A 16,311-nucleotide genomic window follows, 5' to 3' on the forward strand; every position below is an offset into this window, starting at 1 on the left:
GGATTTCTGGTCAGGACATGCATATGGAATACTGTTTACAAAACATGGTGTTCACCTGTGCAGTTCGTGTAGCATTTCAGATGGTTGGTGCTAACACTGTTCTATGGTGAATGGCGCAGGTCTCAAGAAATTTCCCCACCTCCATGTGCACTGTGGACTTTTGCACAGTAAGGTACATGTGCATTTTCTAAATTTGATTACATAAACAGTAAGAGGACAGCAAAAGGAGGAGAAAAAAACTGGTGGGCTACAAATCTTTATCCTTTCAACTGTCACAATTGGCAAAAAATTATCTACATCCTGCGTTCTTCTACACCTCCGTGGCCGTCGACCCAGTGAGATTTCGCATTTAAAGCAAGTAAGCAACTTCATGATGTACCATTATTTTTACTATTGTAGTAGGAACCCAGTTAGTTGTCCCTTAATCTTGAGCCAGATATTTCAAACATTGCTTGTATATTTTCTCTTGAATCAGTCGTAGTTTATAAATGATCCTGTAATTCACAACTTCAATGTTTGCACGTGATTTATCACTTTCGAGAAAGACCAGTTATGGATCTATAACCACATCAGACTTCTAATTGTCACTACCAATAACAGAGGTATTGCTCAGAATTTTTACTAAAATCATTTTATACCCAGTGATTTGTTGATTTTGTTACATGCTATGTTAAAAAGATGTTTACTGCACAGGCTTTCATTCAGTCAAGAATTCTCTGATTGGCAAATTGAGTGCTGCAATTTGGCAAAATCCCTTGACCCTATCCTTTTTTTAAAATTCTTTTTAGTTTTGCATTACTTTCACTGACTACAGAAGAACGGTCGACAGTGGTAATTATAAAACTAGCTTTTTTTTTGAAGTGTGAAAAATTATGATCAAGTTTTCTGGATGGTGGTTATGTTAAATATTTCAAATTTTCCAACATTTCAGTGGGAGTTCTTTAGCTGACCACACCTCTTTACTTCCCATCCGTAACACACCCGGAAACCACCCCACCCAGTCCAAATATCGTGAAATTAAAGCATTTGCTTCACCAAAATGTCACTAAAATTTCTCATCATATCTGATTAAAAAAGAGTTTCTAATCAACATGTACACCTTTGGTTTACAATGGGTAATTTCACTTTGTATGCTAGTTGGTCGTTCAAGATTTGGTCATGGAATTATTTTAAGTGGCACTTGCTGTGTGTATTTAATCTATCCAAGATCATTGTTAACAGTTTTATTTTTGTAATGTGCACTCCATTATCTTGCGTGTTACAGTATGTATGGTCTTTGGATGCTGTGTTTTCTTACACAAATGCTATCTTTGAGATGAGTGACTTTTTTTGAGTTGTAAGCTGTACTTTTCTTCAGACTGAATTGTGTAATAGCCACAGAGTGCAGAGTTTGGAACTGAGAGGTCAGCCGGCTGAATATAACATGGTTATAATGTGGTGATTATAATACAAGCACAAGATAAGGTCATGTATCAAGGCTGGGTCACAGAAGCGTGTGGATGTTGAGGCTCTCTAAACTATACACTGTTGAGAAGTCCTTTATAATTAATGCATTGGCTTCAGTAAATACACTTAAAATTTTGTATTGGGAACATTTTTTTAAAGCACATTGCTCAGTAAATATAGCACCATCTGTTTTGTGAGATGGCCATTAGTCAATAACTTAATTGTAGAGCGCTAATTTTCTGAGATGTTGCAGTCTTTAAACTCAGCGAAGCCAGTTGAAATGTATGAAACAATTTCTTCAAAGATGCATGAAATTTTGTGAATCATCTGGCAACAATAGGGGAATGTATATGAAGCCACGCTTCAAAAATTTAAAAAATGTAGATTTTGCCATTACACCTAAATTTCTGTGTTACTGAACTTGGCAATAGATACAATATTTAATAATTTTCGCTAACAATGGACTTATTTTTTTAAATAAACCATCGAATGCTTTGCTGTAATTTGCATTATTAATTTTATTGGGAGTGCACTGAAGTGTCCATAATGGATGTTGGACAATTTCATTACTGAGGCAGCACAGTGTTGTTTGATTCATTCACATTCAGTACCAGTATTCCCATGCAGATGCTTGCACATTTCTCAATAGGTGTTGCAGAAATGCTCCAGGCTTTTGCTTTCCTATCTTGAATTTAGTGATGATGTGCCAGCTACTATTCTAGTTGAGATCAGCTGATTTGTCACAAATTTAAAATTCAAACCTGGAACCTTTATGATTTTGCACTGTGTGAGGCCTTAGTTTCACCTGCTGATAATTGGGACCTGATCCCGGTCAAGCATGTGTACATCATAAAATTAAAATATGTATTGATAAAAATGTGATCAGATCTCCAATCTGAACGGCCAGATTTGTCTTTAGTCAAACTGGAAATAAACTTTTTAAGTCCTGATAAGTATCACATATGAAGTACCTTGGTTGTTGAGTTATTTACTGTGATTTTTGGGAACAGGACACTGAAATAGCAGGAGAATACCTTTGGGTTTGATTCATGCCCAGCATGTGCATTTACTTAGAGTAGTTCCTTCTGTTAAGTACATGTATATTTAGCTGTTGATTTTTCAAAGTTTGCAAAGTATAAATTGTACTAGCTTTGGAATATTCAGTCAGATACCACAGGAGGGAAAAACTTGAGAATTAAACTGTTTAGTTGAGATAAAATAAAGGGGGCATGATTTTTTTTTTCTGGTCAACTTCCACTTTTTGGGATGACAACTCCATCTGAGTATGAATTTTACACAGTAGCTTTTCTTTGTCCACTTTACTTCAGCATTAATTTGTTTTCCCAAAGCAGATGAATGTATAATAGACCACAAGTGACAGCACCATAAATTTGCGTTTATTGGCAGTTAAATTATTGTGAAGCTGTCATTCCATTGTAACTGTCATTTAATTGTATTGCCTCTCATTGTACCAGCCAACACAGAAGGGTTCACCCTTGCCATGAACATAAAAATCCTCTCTTACCTGGCAATGAATTTCAGTCGAATTCTACAACATCACTCTACATTATTTTGCATCTTCCTTTGATTTAAAAAAAATCCTTGTTGACAACATTTCAAGTCGTTTCCTGGTGAAATGGCCAACGCATTAAATCCCATTTCCCTGAATATCATAATTGATTTCGCTGATGGAAGTTGCAGTCTCATTCATTTGTCATTATAGGAATTATCCTCATGATAATATGGTGGTTCTGACTTCAAAGCTTTAAAAGACAGGTGATATTCGAGCCATTCAGATTTTGTTGGTAAATTTGAAGCCATTGTTCCAGCTCAGAAATATTTCATTGTCAACATATGAAATTCCTAAACATTTAATAAACAAAGTGCATGACAACTTGTCCATTTGAGATATGCATGATTTTAAACACCAGTGCCTTTTGTTGCTTTAAAAATACACTGTATAAATCAAAATATTTGATCTGCAGATTTTTAATCTTTGTTATTTCTGCTGGAGCAAAATCAGTCATATTCTGGTAGTTTTATTCTTGGTATACTTGTTTTTGACTGTGGGGCTGGATATTTGTCTTTGGTAGCACCTTGGGAAGAGCTCGAATATGCACTTTTTGGAGAAATGTTAATTCTGTGGCAGCTCTATTTAGTGACTAATTGACACTTCATGTTTGAAAGCTAATAAATCTTAATTTTTTTTGGATTCAGATTAGTATAATAATTTTAAAATGTCACTAGATCAGACTTGATGTGGGATCAAGAATGGTGCCATGCTTGCAAATCTCTTCACCCATCTTTGTGACAGTTTGGGAATGACTTGTGACAGTCCTTTGTAGTTTGTTTGGAGTTTAGGAATGGACCTCTCTTTAAAATCTAGATCAGTGAAAATTGGGAAAGATGCATTGCGGTCAACTAGAAGTAATTTATTGTAAACAAGGCATAAAACTTGGTATTTTATTAAATATCCTTTTGAATCCAAGTAACAGAATATTAACCTTTGAACTGGCCTAGCTGGCCCCTCAGTCAAAACTTTAGCACTCGTTGGCTACTTTCCTTTTTTTTCCCTTTTTTTAAAAAAAAAAATTTGTATGCCAAAACAGTTGTGATTTTTTTTGGGAAAAGAAACTGGAGAATGTATTCCAATTTATTGTGATAAAACAATTCACTGTTCCAAAACTGTTGTCTTGTATTCAATTGTATATCTTATTTATTTTGACTTGCATGTTTTGTAATGGTGAACTTTTTTTTGCTTTTAAAACACTTGTATTTTACTTTTGACTTTGGGGTCACAGGGATTCATTGGTTGGTTGGAGTGGCTGTTTTTATATGCATTGCATGCAAGAGAAAACCAGAGCTTGTGTAGTGATTAATAACTAATAAACAGGTTGAAAGCTGTATTTCTGGTAAAAACAGCTGTTAAACAACTGGATCTTGCTTGTTAACCCAAGTCTCAGTTCTTGAGTGCTTTGTTTGTAGACAGATTTGTATCTGTAGCTGAAATAAAGTGGCCATATGTATTCTTACAAGTTGAGTTAATTAAACAGAATACCGGGCAGCAGCATTATTTGTCATTACATTTTGTCCATAATCACTCCTACTCCAGATAGCACAAACTAGATTCTGGTCAAAGGTTTCAGTTGAGATACCATTGAGCTGATTTGTTTGTCTTGGACAAATTTATGAAATTGTTGTCTTTGACTGTTTCAGCCGTCAATGCAATGGCATTTACTCTCTCTCGCCCCACCAATTGCTTGTGATGCAATGAAATGGTGCTATTTTGTTGATCCATTTACTCATTGATTTCATAGTTCTCTCATGACCATCTACTCTTTTTCCTTCTCTCCCCCCCCCCCCCCGCCCCCCCCCTTCTTTTTCGCCAGGTCACGTTATACATCACTCACAACAGTAGCTAATTAAACTATTGATCACCATGTCTTTGGATTGTGGGAGGAAGCTCACGTGTCACAGAAAATGCAAGCTCCACACAGGCAGCGCTAGAGATCCCGATCTCAAGCAGATTGCTGAGTTGGAAGGACAGCAGGTAGAGAGGTTGCCTGCTGTGCTGCCTTGGTCTTGTATTATCTTTGTGCTTTCAGCAACAGTGCCTATTCCCACCTTGGTAATGTTATCTGAATCTGCCCTTACCTCTGCTTATCTAACATCTCTCACAATTCCATTATTAAGCAATTGGCGTAGTGATTAGTGCAACGCCTTTACAGTGCAAGCGGGTTGGGACTGGGATTCAAATCCCGTGCTGTCTGTAAGAAGTTTGTATGTTCTCCCCGTGTCTGTGTGGGGGTTCCCCAGGGGTTTTGGTTTCCTCCCACCATTCGAAATGTACCGGGGGTGTAAGATAATGGGGTCTAAATTTGGCAGCACGGACTCATGGGCCAAAATGGCCTGTTTCCACGCTGAATGTCTTTTTTCAAAAAAGATGCATTAACATTCTTCAATGTTCCTCTTTCTATCAAATGAGGTCAACTAAAAAGTTGTTTCCCATGTGGTTAATGACATGTCCCCCTTTGCCCTATTACTCATGTTTGGTAACTTACATTGACTCCTATATGATGAATTAAAAAAATAAAATAAATTATTGTTGTTCAAACCTCTGTTCGACATGTATTCTCTAGCTGTATAACTCAGACATTTGAAATAGTTTCTTGAGCTATCTTGAATGACCACTATGCACTCAGCTGTCAAGGCCTGGTCTCTTTCAAATTAAAAAAAAACCCTCCATAGCACCATCTTATTAAATTAATATATAATATGACTGCTACCCAATGTTCTTCGGCCAGACATCCCAAGTTGTGCCTCAGTGCCCTATTTGGTTTATAATGGACGTTATTCTCCTTGGAGGTTTTGCTGTGGGAAAATGCATAATCTAAATAGTTTCTGCGCTGCAAACGTAACATGTCACCTCTGAATAGAGGTGTAGTTCTTTATTGCAAACAGACAGAAGCTAGGGGGACTCAGCATGTCAGACAGCATACGTAGAAAGAAATGGACAGTCGACATTCTGGGTTTTGATCCTTTATTTGAATCCTTCAGCTTCTCTTTGTTGGCATCTGCAGTTTCTTATGTTGGCCGAATTTCTTCATGGATGCTATATGACTTGCTGAATCCTTCCACCTTTTTGCTGACTCAAGATTCCAGCTTCTGCAGTTTCTTGCATTTCTGCATTCTTTAATATTTGAATGTACACTTTGCAGTCTTAAGCTCCAAATGCTGAGATGTTCAGTTGCTGAATCTGTTTTGTGCCAATGTGCATGAATAAATATTGAAGCTAAGTTAGTAAACCTAACTTAATAGCCCCCTATTAAACTCATGGAGCCAACTTTTCTGATGGCAGGACGACTTTGAATTGATTTGGATTCAGTCCTGACCTCCATCGCTTCCTGTATAGAGTTTGCACATTATCCCTGTGAGTGTGTTTCACCAGATGATCCAGATTTTTCCCACATGCCAAAAAGATAACAGGTTTGTGGGGTAATTGGCCACTGTAAATTGGCTCAAAGTGTTGGAGAGTTGTTTGATGGTAATGTGGGGACATAGGATACAGTGTAAATTGGTTGGGGAATGGGATTGCTCTGAACCTGAATTACTTTGATAGCTGAAGGGTCTGTGTAATTAGGAAAAATGTCATTCTGAGAAACAGAAGCAAATCTAAAACACTATCGCATGTGAAGAGGACACAAGAACAACTGGTACCATTGCACAGAAAGGTATGTTCTTGGTACCAGAGCAAAATATCTATGCTATATGCTGACCCAGGGACATCAATGGTAATTGGTAAGTATCAAAGATTAGACCTATATTCTTTCCTTGAGACTTCTATTCCTGCAATATTGCATGACTTGAACATTTTAGCCTGTAGCATTGACTGATTCGGGTTATAGGGAAATGAGGAATGAAAGCTTATGTTTGCAGTCCATGAACATAAAATTCTATCATCTGGATTTTTCCCCCTTCTGATGTCCAGTTTTAATCTTTGAAACTATCATTTTGCATTTCTTAATGCATTCTTTCACCTGATCCTACAATAATTGTTATAATCAAGCAGAAAATGGTGGGTTTTGGAAATTGATGTGGCTGTAAACCATTTCTTGTGAGATTTACATATTCTTTCCGAGTGCAGGATTCACTTGGAGCTATACAATTTTCAACAGGAGCCCGACAGAGCATTTAAATTACAGCTTTTTGCTTTACATCTTGCCTAACAACATAAATATTTTTTTAAAAAATTAATCAGTAGGAGAGAAGTACAGGAGAAACCAAAACTTGACTACTTCACAGAGAAGGGAGCCCACAAACAGAAAATCCTGGGGTGGGGGGGGGGGGGGGGGGGGGCGGGCGCCATAGCCAAAAAATTTTTAAGGGCTTATCTAGTCTGTACAAGAGCTATTTTCAAATGTTAAATAACAGCATCATTTTGTCCAGAATTGAGTCAAAAGTACACAATCTTTCAGAACTAAATGTACCATGGTTAGGATCATTTAAATATCTTGAGGTATCAAAGAGACTTGGCTAAGTTTGCAACAAAGCTCTTTTTAATTTGAGCAGTGAAGTTCTGAGTAAATATATTCATAAAGTTTTTTAATTGTCTCAGAGATCCCAGAAAGTTACTTAAAAGATTGCTGAACATAGTTGCTTGAATATATGGTGGAAGAGATTATGCTTCAGTGAACTCCAAAATTCTGAACTGATCACACTTGCTATGTGTCCATGTAAAAATAAACTCTTAACTGGATATCCGTTACCAGAAATGCAGCTTTTGTAGTATATATTTTTTAATCTTTCTAGTTTAATATGTATCCAATGCATGTTGACTTTCTATATTTGGGGTTAAATTATATGTATTTTTTTTACTTTGTATAGTTTTCTATTTTCATTATTTCTCAAATAAAACAAGTTTACAAACAAGAATGTGTTTGCTTGCTGGGTTGAGTTATAGACTGCAGATCCATTTAGATTTCTGAATTAGAAATCTCATGCACCTTTCTATGCCATGTGATGACCCTTATTGTTTAGGTGACCAGCTAGACAGGTAAGTTAAAAATCAAAAATAATTTGAAGCCAGGAGTCAAATCAAAAGTCACATTTTAGTAAATATTCCATTCCTATTGCATTTACTTCTAAAGCTCTGAAAATGTACAGGAGATTGTGATTGGAAATCACAAGTCATAGTTAAGATGCTGGAGAAACCCAGCCGGTCAAACAGCGTACTTTATGTAGCAAAGATAAAGAAGCAATGTTTTGGGGTTGAGGCCTTCATCAGGATATCAGCAGAATGTAGGCAGATGCCCAAATAAAGTGGTGGATGCCTATGTTTTGCTCATATCTTGATGAAGGGCCCAAGCCCGAAATGGCAGTTGTGTGTATCCTTGATATTTCGGCTCACGTCAACCTTCAGATAGGCCAGGTTCCCATTTTCAGCCTCATTTTCAGGATTTTATCATGTATCAGGCCTATAAGTGGACCCCCCCCCCCCCAAATTTGTTGTAGCTTGAGTTCTTTTTTGGTGTTTCGGGTTGTCTTTAAAAGTTGAATTTAAGGTCACATTTTTGTATCTGGCATATGTTGACCCTGATTGTTAAATGATTTTTGAGGACTTCAAAACTTGCACGCCAAAATATACAGTATTTTAATACACTGTTTGACCTGCTGTTTTCCCCAGCATTGTTTTTATTTTCATCACTGTGTCCACAGACTTTAGTGTTTTACTCCCCTTGTACCAGAGATAACTGTATGTCATCAACTAAGACCTTGATTTGCTTCCAATTTGCCACCTCACTCTAGTTTCTTGGCCTTGATTTTTATTGATTCTACCAAGCTATCCACACCCCTTGTCTGAATATTGAAATTTGGAAGTATGTTTTGAAGCAGTTATTCCATCCTAATAACTCAAAGTACAAGGAAGACAAATGTTTTAAACAAAAATTATAATGTGAATGGACGATGTTTGGAAGGTGGGGTGCAGGTTATGTAAAAGTGGTTGCTGCAGCTGTGAGAAATGAGCGGCAAACAGGAGAAACACACTTTTGCTGAAATCATCTTGGGAATTTAATGGTGACCTGCTTTTGTTTAGCAATTCATAGCTTTTGCAACATATTGCACAAATCAAATTATATAAGCAATCGAAGTGTCTGCATCTTTATAAAATAAAGCCATTAAATTAGCTTTTTCTATATTGTAATTAAAATATGGGGGGGGGGGGGGGAGGAGAACTATGGGTATTTTCCCCCAAATTTCTGCTTTACAACTTCCTCAGAATATCACTCGTATGTTGTGTGTGAGAGAGATTGATCAAACCTCTTTGATTTTGCCAGCTGAGCAGCAGCATATTCTCATCCCTAAGCTCAAGAATTCTTTTGAGAAGCTGCTGAATAGTTTGCAACTAAAATATTTACACGAGAGAACAAAAAGAATTGTGGTTGGGTTTGTTCTTTCCTAAAAGTTGTTTAGACAGCATGCGAAGTATAAAAGTTCACAGTGCATTACAAAGTGAACTATGCTTTTGTGCAAGCAAAGTGTACAGACAACTAGGTTCCACAAACCGTGAGATGATGGACAGCTAATTGTGCAAGGAATGATCAAAAGAAGAATATTAACCAGGACCGTGACTACACACTGCAGTTACCTTGCTTGAAAATTTTTTTTTTCAGTGGTTCTAAAAGCAATCTGTAAATTTAGATTCCAGGTTAATTTGAACACACAGTTAGTGGTGTGGCAACTAACATGCATTCTCAGTCCAATTACTTTGGATAAAATTAGAATATACACTTTCTTTAAGAAAACTTTGTATCATCAAATATTGCTTTATAAATTGTAATTCCCGTATTGATTGTTATTATGGTCAAGTCTTACAATGTGTGAACTTGAAAAGGAATGCATGAGCCACATTTTGTTCCCCTCACAACTGCCTGTCCTCCCTATGACTTTTGGATCCATGACTAAAACAGCAAGCAGCCATTGCTTCCACGATTAAATGCCATTTTATTTTTAATTGTTGGCAGGGTAGTTCGTTGAAAGATGGGAAGGGTATAATAGGAAATAAATGAGGACATTGTCATGAAAGTAGCAAAGAAATAATGAAACCTTCATGGCCATCTGACCATTCTCTTTTTCATCTGTTCGCTTCCCTTTACTTGACCACTCTTCTCCTCCCCGCCCCCCCAACCCCAACCTCACACCTAATCACAAAGCTATTCAGTTGTGAATGTGAATTTGTAATCTCCATATTATCTCTAATGTCATTTTTATATGGTCCAGCTCTATTTGTGGGGGGAGGGGGGGAATGTCATTTGGTATTTAATGCACAGACAATACAATTAGAAAAACCGGAGAGGAAAAATTAAGAGAACTGTTAATTTTGTATTTTTAATGAGCTGAAATCTCCAAGAAATAATACATATAATTTATAAAGAAAACATTTTATCCAAAAACACTGACAGAATATTTCCATTGCAGTGTTGCTCTTCAAGAAGATCAACTGTTGTAGATAGTGTGGGTAGTTAATTCTAACCTTTATCTGGAATTTGCGATGGAGAAAGGCCTGTAAATGTCTTGGGCATTAATATGTATTCTTTGTTTTGAAGTGATGAGTTTTATAGATCTTATAAGTGGCATCAAAAGGATCCCCAAAAGTTCTTCATTTTGGTCATTTTTGTTCGGTGTTCATGTGCGATTAAACCCATTTATATCATTTCCTGTACCTTGGAAATGTTTACCTTAATGGTTAAAGTGGTCTCTAAACCAGGGATAGCAGATGTTTACACAATGACTTGTGAATTGTAACGCCTAGTAACTACAGGAATCTGCAATATTCTTTCCAGTAAATAAAGTCCTCTTCTGTTAATTTACATGAAGCATTCAATTATGATCCTGTTAGAGGAGCATCAGTTATTTCATAATTAGGCCCTAAAATGCAATGACATCAACACATTCATCTATGTATAATCTTTCTGGACAATAAGATTCTGACAGGCGATGCTCTTGTAGGTGTAATGCCTCGAAGTATCTAGAACTTGGGGTAATTCTTCCAAGATGAGGGAGTTGGAGGGTGAAGAATTGCTCTTGAAATGTTGCAAATTTTGATATTTTTTTAATCCATGATGACAATGGGTCCAATAAATATTTTCAAGACCGGTAAAAGGATTATTGGGATCAGTCAGGAAAATTGAGTGAAGGCTAAATGGCAGATCATTCATAATTTTGCTTAAAAGTATGCTCCAGCTGTTGTGTTGCAAATAACAAAGTTTGGCCAGGAACATACTGAAGAAGAAAAATGTGCACGAGCAGAGGGGTTTAATGAGGGAGTGATTAAATAACCAAGATTTGGAGATCTAATCAAATATTACCAGATGAGAGGGAACTAACGATTAGGGGAGATAGAAGACCTTGGATGTCTCCAACTGCAACTTAAGTTTCACCCACTGCACACATTTAATGTATTTGTTTCCATGTCGTTGACAATGCTGTTGGAAGATTTACATATTTCAGCACCAATATGGATTGGTTCCACTAACCAGTCTTGAAAGCTGCTGCTTACTGAGAGTTATTCACATTAAAACTTTTATCATGAAAAGACACTTCAAGGGAACATTGTCAAATAAATCATAATATGGAGCCAAAAGGCCGAAGAACATAAAGAGAAAAGAATTGGAATAAGTGTGGATTTCCAAAGCTGGGAGTTTTGGTAACTAACAGTGATTACATTTTGTGCTTGAGAATTAGTAAGACGAGAAGGGATTAAGCACATGAGGACTAATAACATGGAGAGAAATGAGTATAAGGACGATAAATTTCAAATTGGGTTTCTGTTTTACCAGTGTGAGCTGCAGGTTAATGGATGTAAAGAGAACTTAATTGTTTGTCATATGTACCTTAATACGGTGAAAAAGTGCTCTGAATGCAATCCAGGCAAGTTGACCTGAACCAAATTCCCACAGGTAGGTTGATCAGTTCAACTTGCGGAGGGGGGGTGGGGGGGAGAGAGAGGAAAGAGTTATTTTCATCACATGGTACGTACAACGCGATTTGGAACAGCAGATGCAAAAATATGCAGTGTAACCCAAAATTTTGTTTGCTGTAGCCCAATCTGATTAATTTAGCCTGAGTAGAGTTAAATTGTCAAGTTTCAAACCTTGACTGTTATTGTGGAGAGCCCCATAAAATGTGCATCATTGGTATAGCGGTTAGCATAATCTCTATTATAGCGCCAGCAACCTGGTTCAAATCTGGTGCTGTCTGTAAGTATTTTGTGCGTACTGTGTTTGCGTGGGTTTACTCTGGGAGCTCCAGTTTCCTCCCACCTTTAAAAGCATAAGGAGTTATGAGTTAATTGGGGATTTTTGGGCTGGTGGGCCAGAAGGGCCTATCACCATGCTGTATAAATATAAAAATCACAGATCGCAAGACAAAGGAAGAGAAGGAGGCCACTAGGCCCATCGAGTCTGTTCCATAAAAATACACTAAGCTACTCTACACTAGTTCCAATTTCCGGCCTTTTCCCCATATCCCTTGATGCCCTCACTAATGAGATACTTGTCTATTTTTTTAAATACACCCAGTGATCTCACTTCCACTGCTGTATGCGGCAGCAAGTTCCACAGATCCACGACTCTCTGGCTAAAGAAGTTCTTTCTAATCTTTTTATTTGGATAGCCTCTAATTTTCAGACTATGACCCCTCTCCTGTCCTTGATTCACCCAATGTGAGCTGCAGGTTAATGGATGTAAAATTAAACTGCCTGGAAAATGCAAATAAATATTTGTGTTCTAATTTTAATTTTTGACTTTTCCACAGAAAAAGATGGAATTTTGGTTTTTAATGGAAAGGTTTATCCATGAAAATCTGTTTACATAAAACCAGCTGCTGGAGCAGGATTAATATTGGGCTATTTGTTGGGTGGATCCAGCAGAGTGTGTGCCCCTCTCCCGCACCCCTCCCTCCCCCGCACCCCTCCCTCCCCCGCACCCCTCCCTCCCCCGCACCCCTCCCTCCCCCGCACCCCTCCCTCCCCCGCACCCCTCCCTCCCCCGCACCCCTCCCTCCCCCGCACCCCTCCCTCCCCCGCACCCCTCCCTCCCCCGCACCCCTCCCTCCCCCGGTCCCAACAATGGTCTTTGCTGGAAGAATACATAAATCCTGTCTTGTTGATAGCAGGCATTCCAAATATTTCTTTTCCAATGAATCATAATGGAATTCATAGAAAGTGATAAGTTGGTATTACAAGTGTAACAAGAATAAAAATAACTTTCACTTGCTGCTTAATGCAACTTTATTCCACTACAATTTGTCTTGAATTATTAGGTGTGAAAGTTTGGAATTGGAGAGGATGTCACTTTTTCAATGTGATTGCACCTGAGCAAGATTTAAATGTACACCCTTGATTACAAAAAATAAAATTGGAGATAGCAATGAAAAGAAAACTGGTTGCTATCCTCTATATGCAAACAGTCTTTCACGCTCATCTATCTAATTTAAAAATGAAACCAGCTTGGCTCATCCTTGCTGGCAATGTAAAGAATTTGAAGGACTAGGTTACGTGGTCATTGAGTTGCAGAGAGAAACATAAGGAAACAGGCCTTTTTGTCCATCATTCGCCACAACTATGCCATATGGTTTTCACCTGTAATGTTTCCCCTCTTAACTTCCAAATTGACCATTTCCTGAAGAATTTTTTATTTGGTTTCTTTTTTTCCAAGATGCTGCAATTTTATTACATTCAATAAAAGAAAAGCAAATAGAAGGTTAGGGGTTAGCATGGGGGAAATTTTCAGGGCAACACCAAAAGCACCATTCAGAACTGAGTAATGATGGGCATGAAAGAATTTCCCATGAACGAGACTGGCAAATGGATTACTTGGAAGAGTAATCAAGTTAGAACCATCTCACCATTTTTGACCTTTCACTAATTCTTCGTTGGGAGGAAATTACAGCTTGTTTAAAATTGGCAGTTTAATCTTGCGGTAGATCTTGGCAGGAATATCATCCTGCCCTGTTGCTTTATTTGCAATAATCTGCAAGAAGCTTCAAATACTTGGGGAGCATCATCTCAAGTAATGGGTCTTTGGAAAAAGAAATTGACTCCAGGATTAGCAAGGCCAACTAGGCTTTGGGGAGGCTGCTCAATCTACAGAGCTGTGGACATCCCTTCTCTCCTATATGGATGTGAGACCTGGACTCTTTACTGGCAACTGGAGAAATTCTGCATGTTCCATCCTTGATGAGACCGCATCTCCAACCTGGAGGTCTTGTGTCACGCAAAGTCCACCAGCAACGAATCCTTGATCATCAGAGCCCAGATGTGGTGGGTGGGACACATCATCAGAATGGACGACCACAACTCTATAGTGAACTGAAGACTGGAAGGAAACCTCAAGGTTGTCCATGCAATCGCCACAAAGATGCTATGAAGGAAACCCACCGCTACTGTGACATCCTGCCAAGAGAACTAGAAGCTGCAGATCCCGTTGGTGAGCCCTGTGCTAAGAAGCCTACACCAGTTTTGAAGAGAGGTGCTGCCAAAAACTGATGGAAAACCGTGAATGGCGTCACAAAACAGCAGCTACAGTTATTATAAAAATGCTCTTCCAGTGCCCTCATTTTTCTGGACTCTGTGCTTCCAGACTGAGACCGCAGACTCACCTTTGTGTCCACGGTCGAACTGCACAACAATGTGTCCTCTTTGAACCAAAAGACTACCAATAATCTTGCAGAGCTAGTTACTGTCTCCAGATCCTTTCTGGTAACTAATCCTTGTGACATTTGTGAAGAGCATCAAACCTGTTTATTTGCAAAACTAATTTATGCCGTTGTTACCTCTAGACATGGCTGTCTTCCACCGCTATTTGTTATCTGTTTACTGCCTCACAATTATACTTTAAAATTCAGATGTTTTCAAATCTCTCCATGGCCTTTCTTCTCCCTAATCTCTTGAAAAACTCCAGTACACCATTTCCCTGAATATCAAATATTGGCTACTTGAACATTCATGTTATCAGCTATGTATTGGGTTTTCCTCTTTTAAGTCCCTGAGCCTTTTGATCTTTTTTCTCCTCCAATAAACCTTTAGTATTTTTCAACACAGCATCTTGCGTATACTTCAAAAGAAAATTATGGATGATTTGGCATTTTGTTTCCACTTCACTTTCCTGCCTGATCCCCATAAACCTTTTATTGGTCTTGAATATATTTAATTAATCCTTATGGATGAAGAATTCCCAAAATTTGCAGATATTTGAAAGCAATTCATGCTCCTCCAACTCCCATAGCTTATAATTACCCTCCTCGTCAAATGATTACTCCTAGTTTGAGAGACAGCCATGAGAGGATGCACCTTACAACAGCATTACTCTACTGTCCAATGAGGCAATACAAAAAATATGATCTTACTGCATCTTGGGCTAAATTATAAAATGATTAGATGCTCCTATAATAAGACTTTTATTCGTGTATTGAATGAGTCATGAAAGGTGGACGAAATAAGCTCTCTCATTTGTAATTATCTTTTCAATCTGGGAGTTCTCCTGAATATCAACACTGGGGATATTTTCTGTCACCAGAGTTTTCCACTGAGTTTTTTTTTTCTTGCTTTCACTCCCCAAGTTATTTTGATCTTGGCAAATTCGTGATTTTCTCCATCTCATTTGAGCATCATCTCTGGTTCCTATTCACCACTTCCTGATGCACTCTTCAGTCCCACTCGCCCTTCCAACCTGATTTGCTGATATATATACTAGAGCTTTTGGATGTTCATTTTGTCAATTGTGGAAGAAGGGGCCTGACACCATTAAAAACAGACCTCCATTTATCTAACACAAGCTTCAAGATGTCCTAAATCACTTCAGGTATCCATCCTTGAGATGTAATCGTGATATAATGTAGAAAATGCAGCATTCACTTTGCACTTGGAAGGGAATTTGTTGGTGACCCTAAATCTTTGAGCTTGGAAGGTTAATGAACTACTTCATTAACTAATTCTTGTTTATCAAACAAAAATTACAACTATTAAAGAACTTGAGTTTTTATGGAAATGTGGTGGCTCCTGTTGAGAAAATGAGTTGTTGATGAGAATTAATTTGTCTAAAAGGTATGTTGTAAAATGTTGGTCTGCTTTTAATTGAAATACCGAAGTTTTAACAACTTCATTCTTTCAAACTTTGCTTATCCAGTCAAATTTATTGTCATCCTAATTGTATGAGTACGACGTGACAAAAAGTGATCTCTGGTCCTCAGCGCAAAAACACGCAGACATACAACCAGACGTAGCACTCGTACAGACAAATAATACATATCCAGAATAGGAATTTAATCTATGCAAATCAATAATATACTGTATATTATTTCATGAAT

General features: G+C 37.8%; 1 protein-coding gene across 11 annotated transcripts in view; it reads left to right on the forward strand.

The window, feature by feature from the left end:
* The window catches only part of brd4 (bromodomain containing 4), a 164,712-nt gene that overhangs the window by 109,932 nt on the left and 38,469 nt on the right, over positions 1 to 16,311 (forward strand). The window lies entirely within an intron of this gene.

The sequence above is a fragment of the Narcine bancroftii genome, chromosome 3 (genome assembly GCF_036971445.1).
Source record: "Narcine bancroftii isolate sNarBan1 chromosome 3, sNarBan1.hap1, whole genome shotgun sequence".
NCBI classification, from domain to species: Eukaryota; Metazoa; Chordata; class Chondrichthyes; order Torpediniformes; family Narcinidae; genus Narcine; species Narcine bancroftii.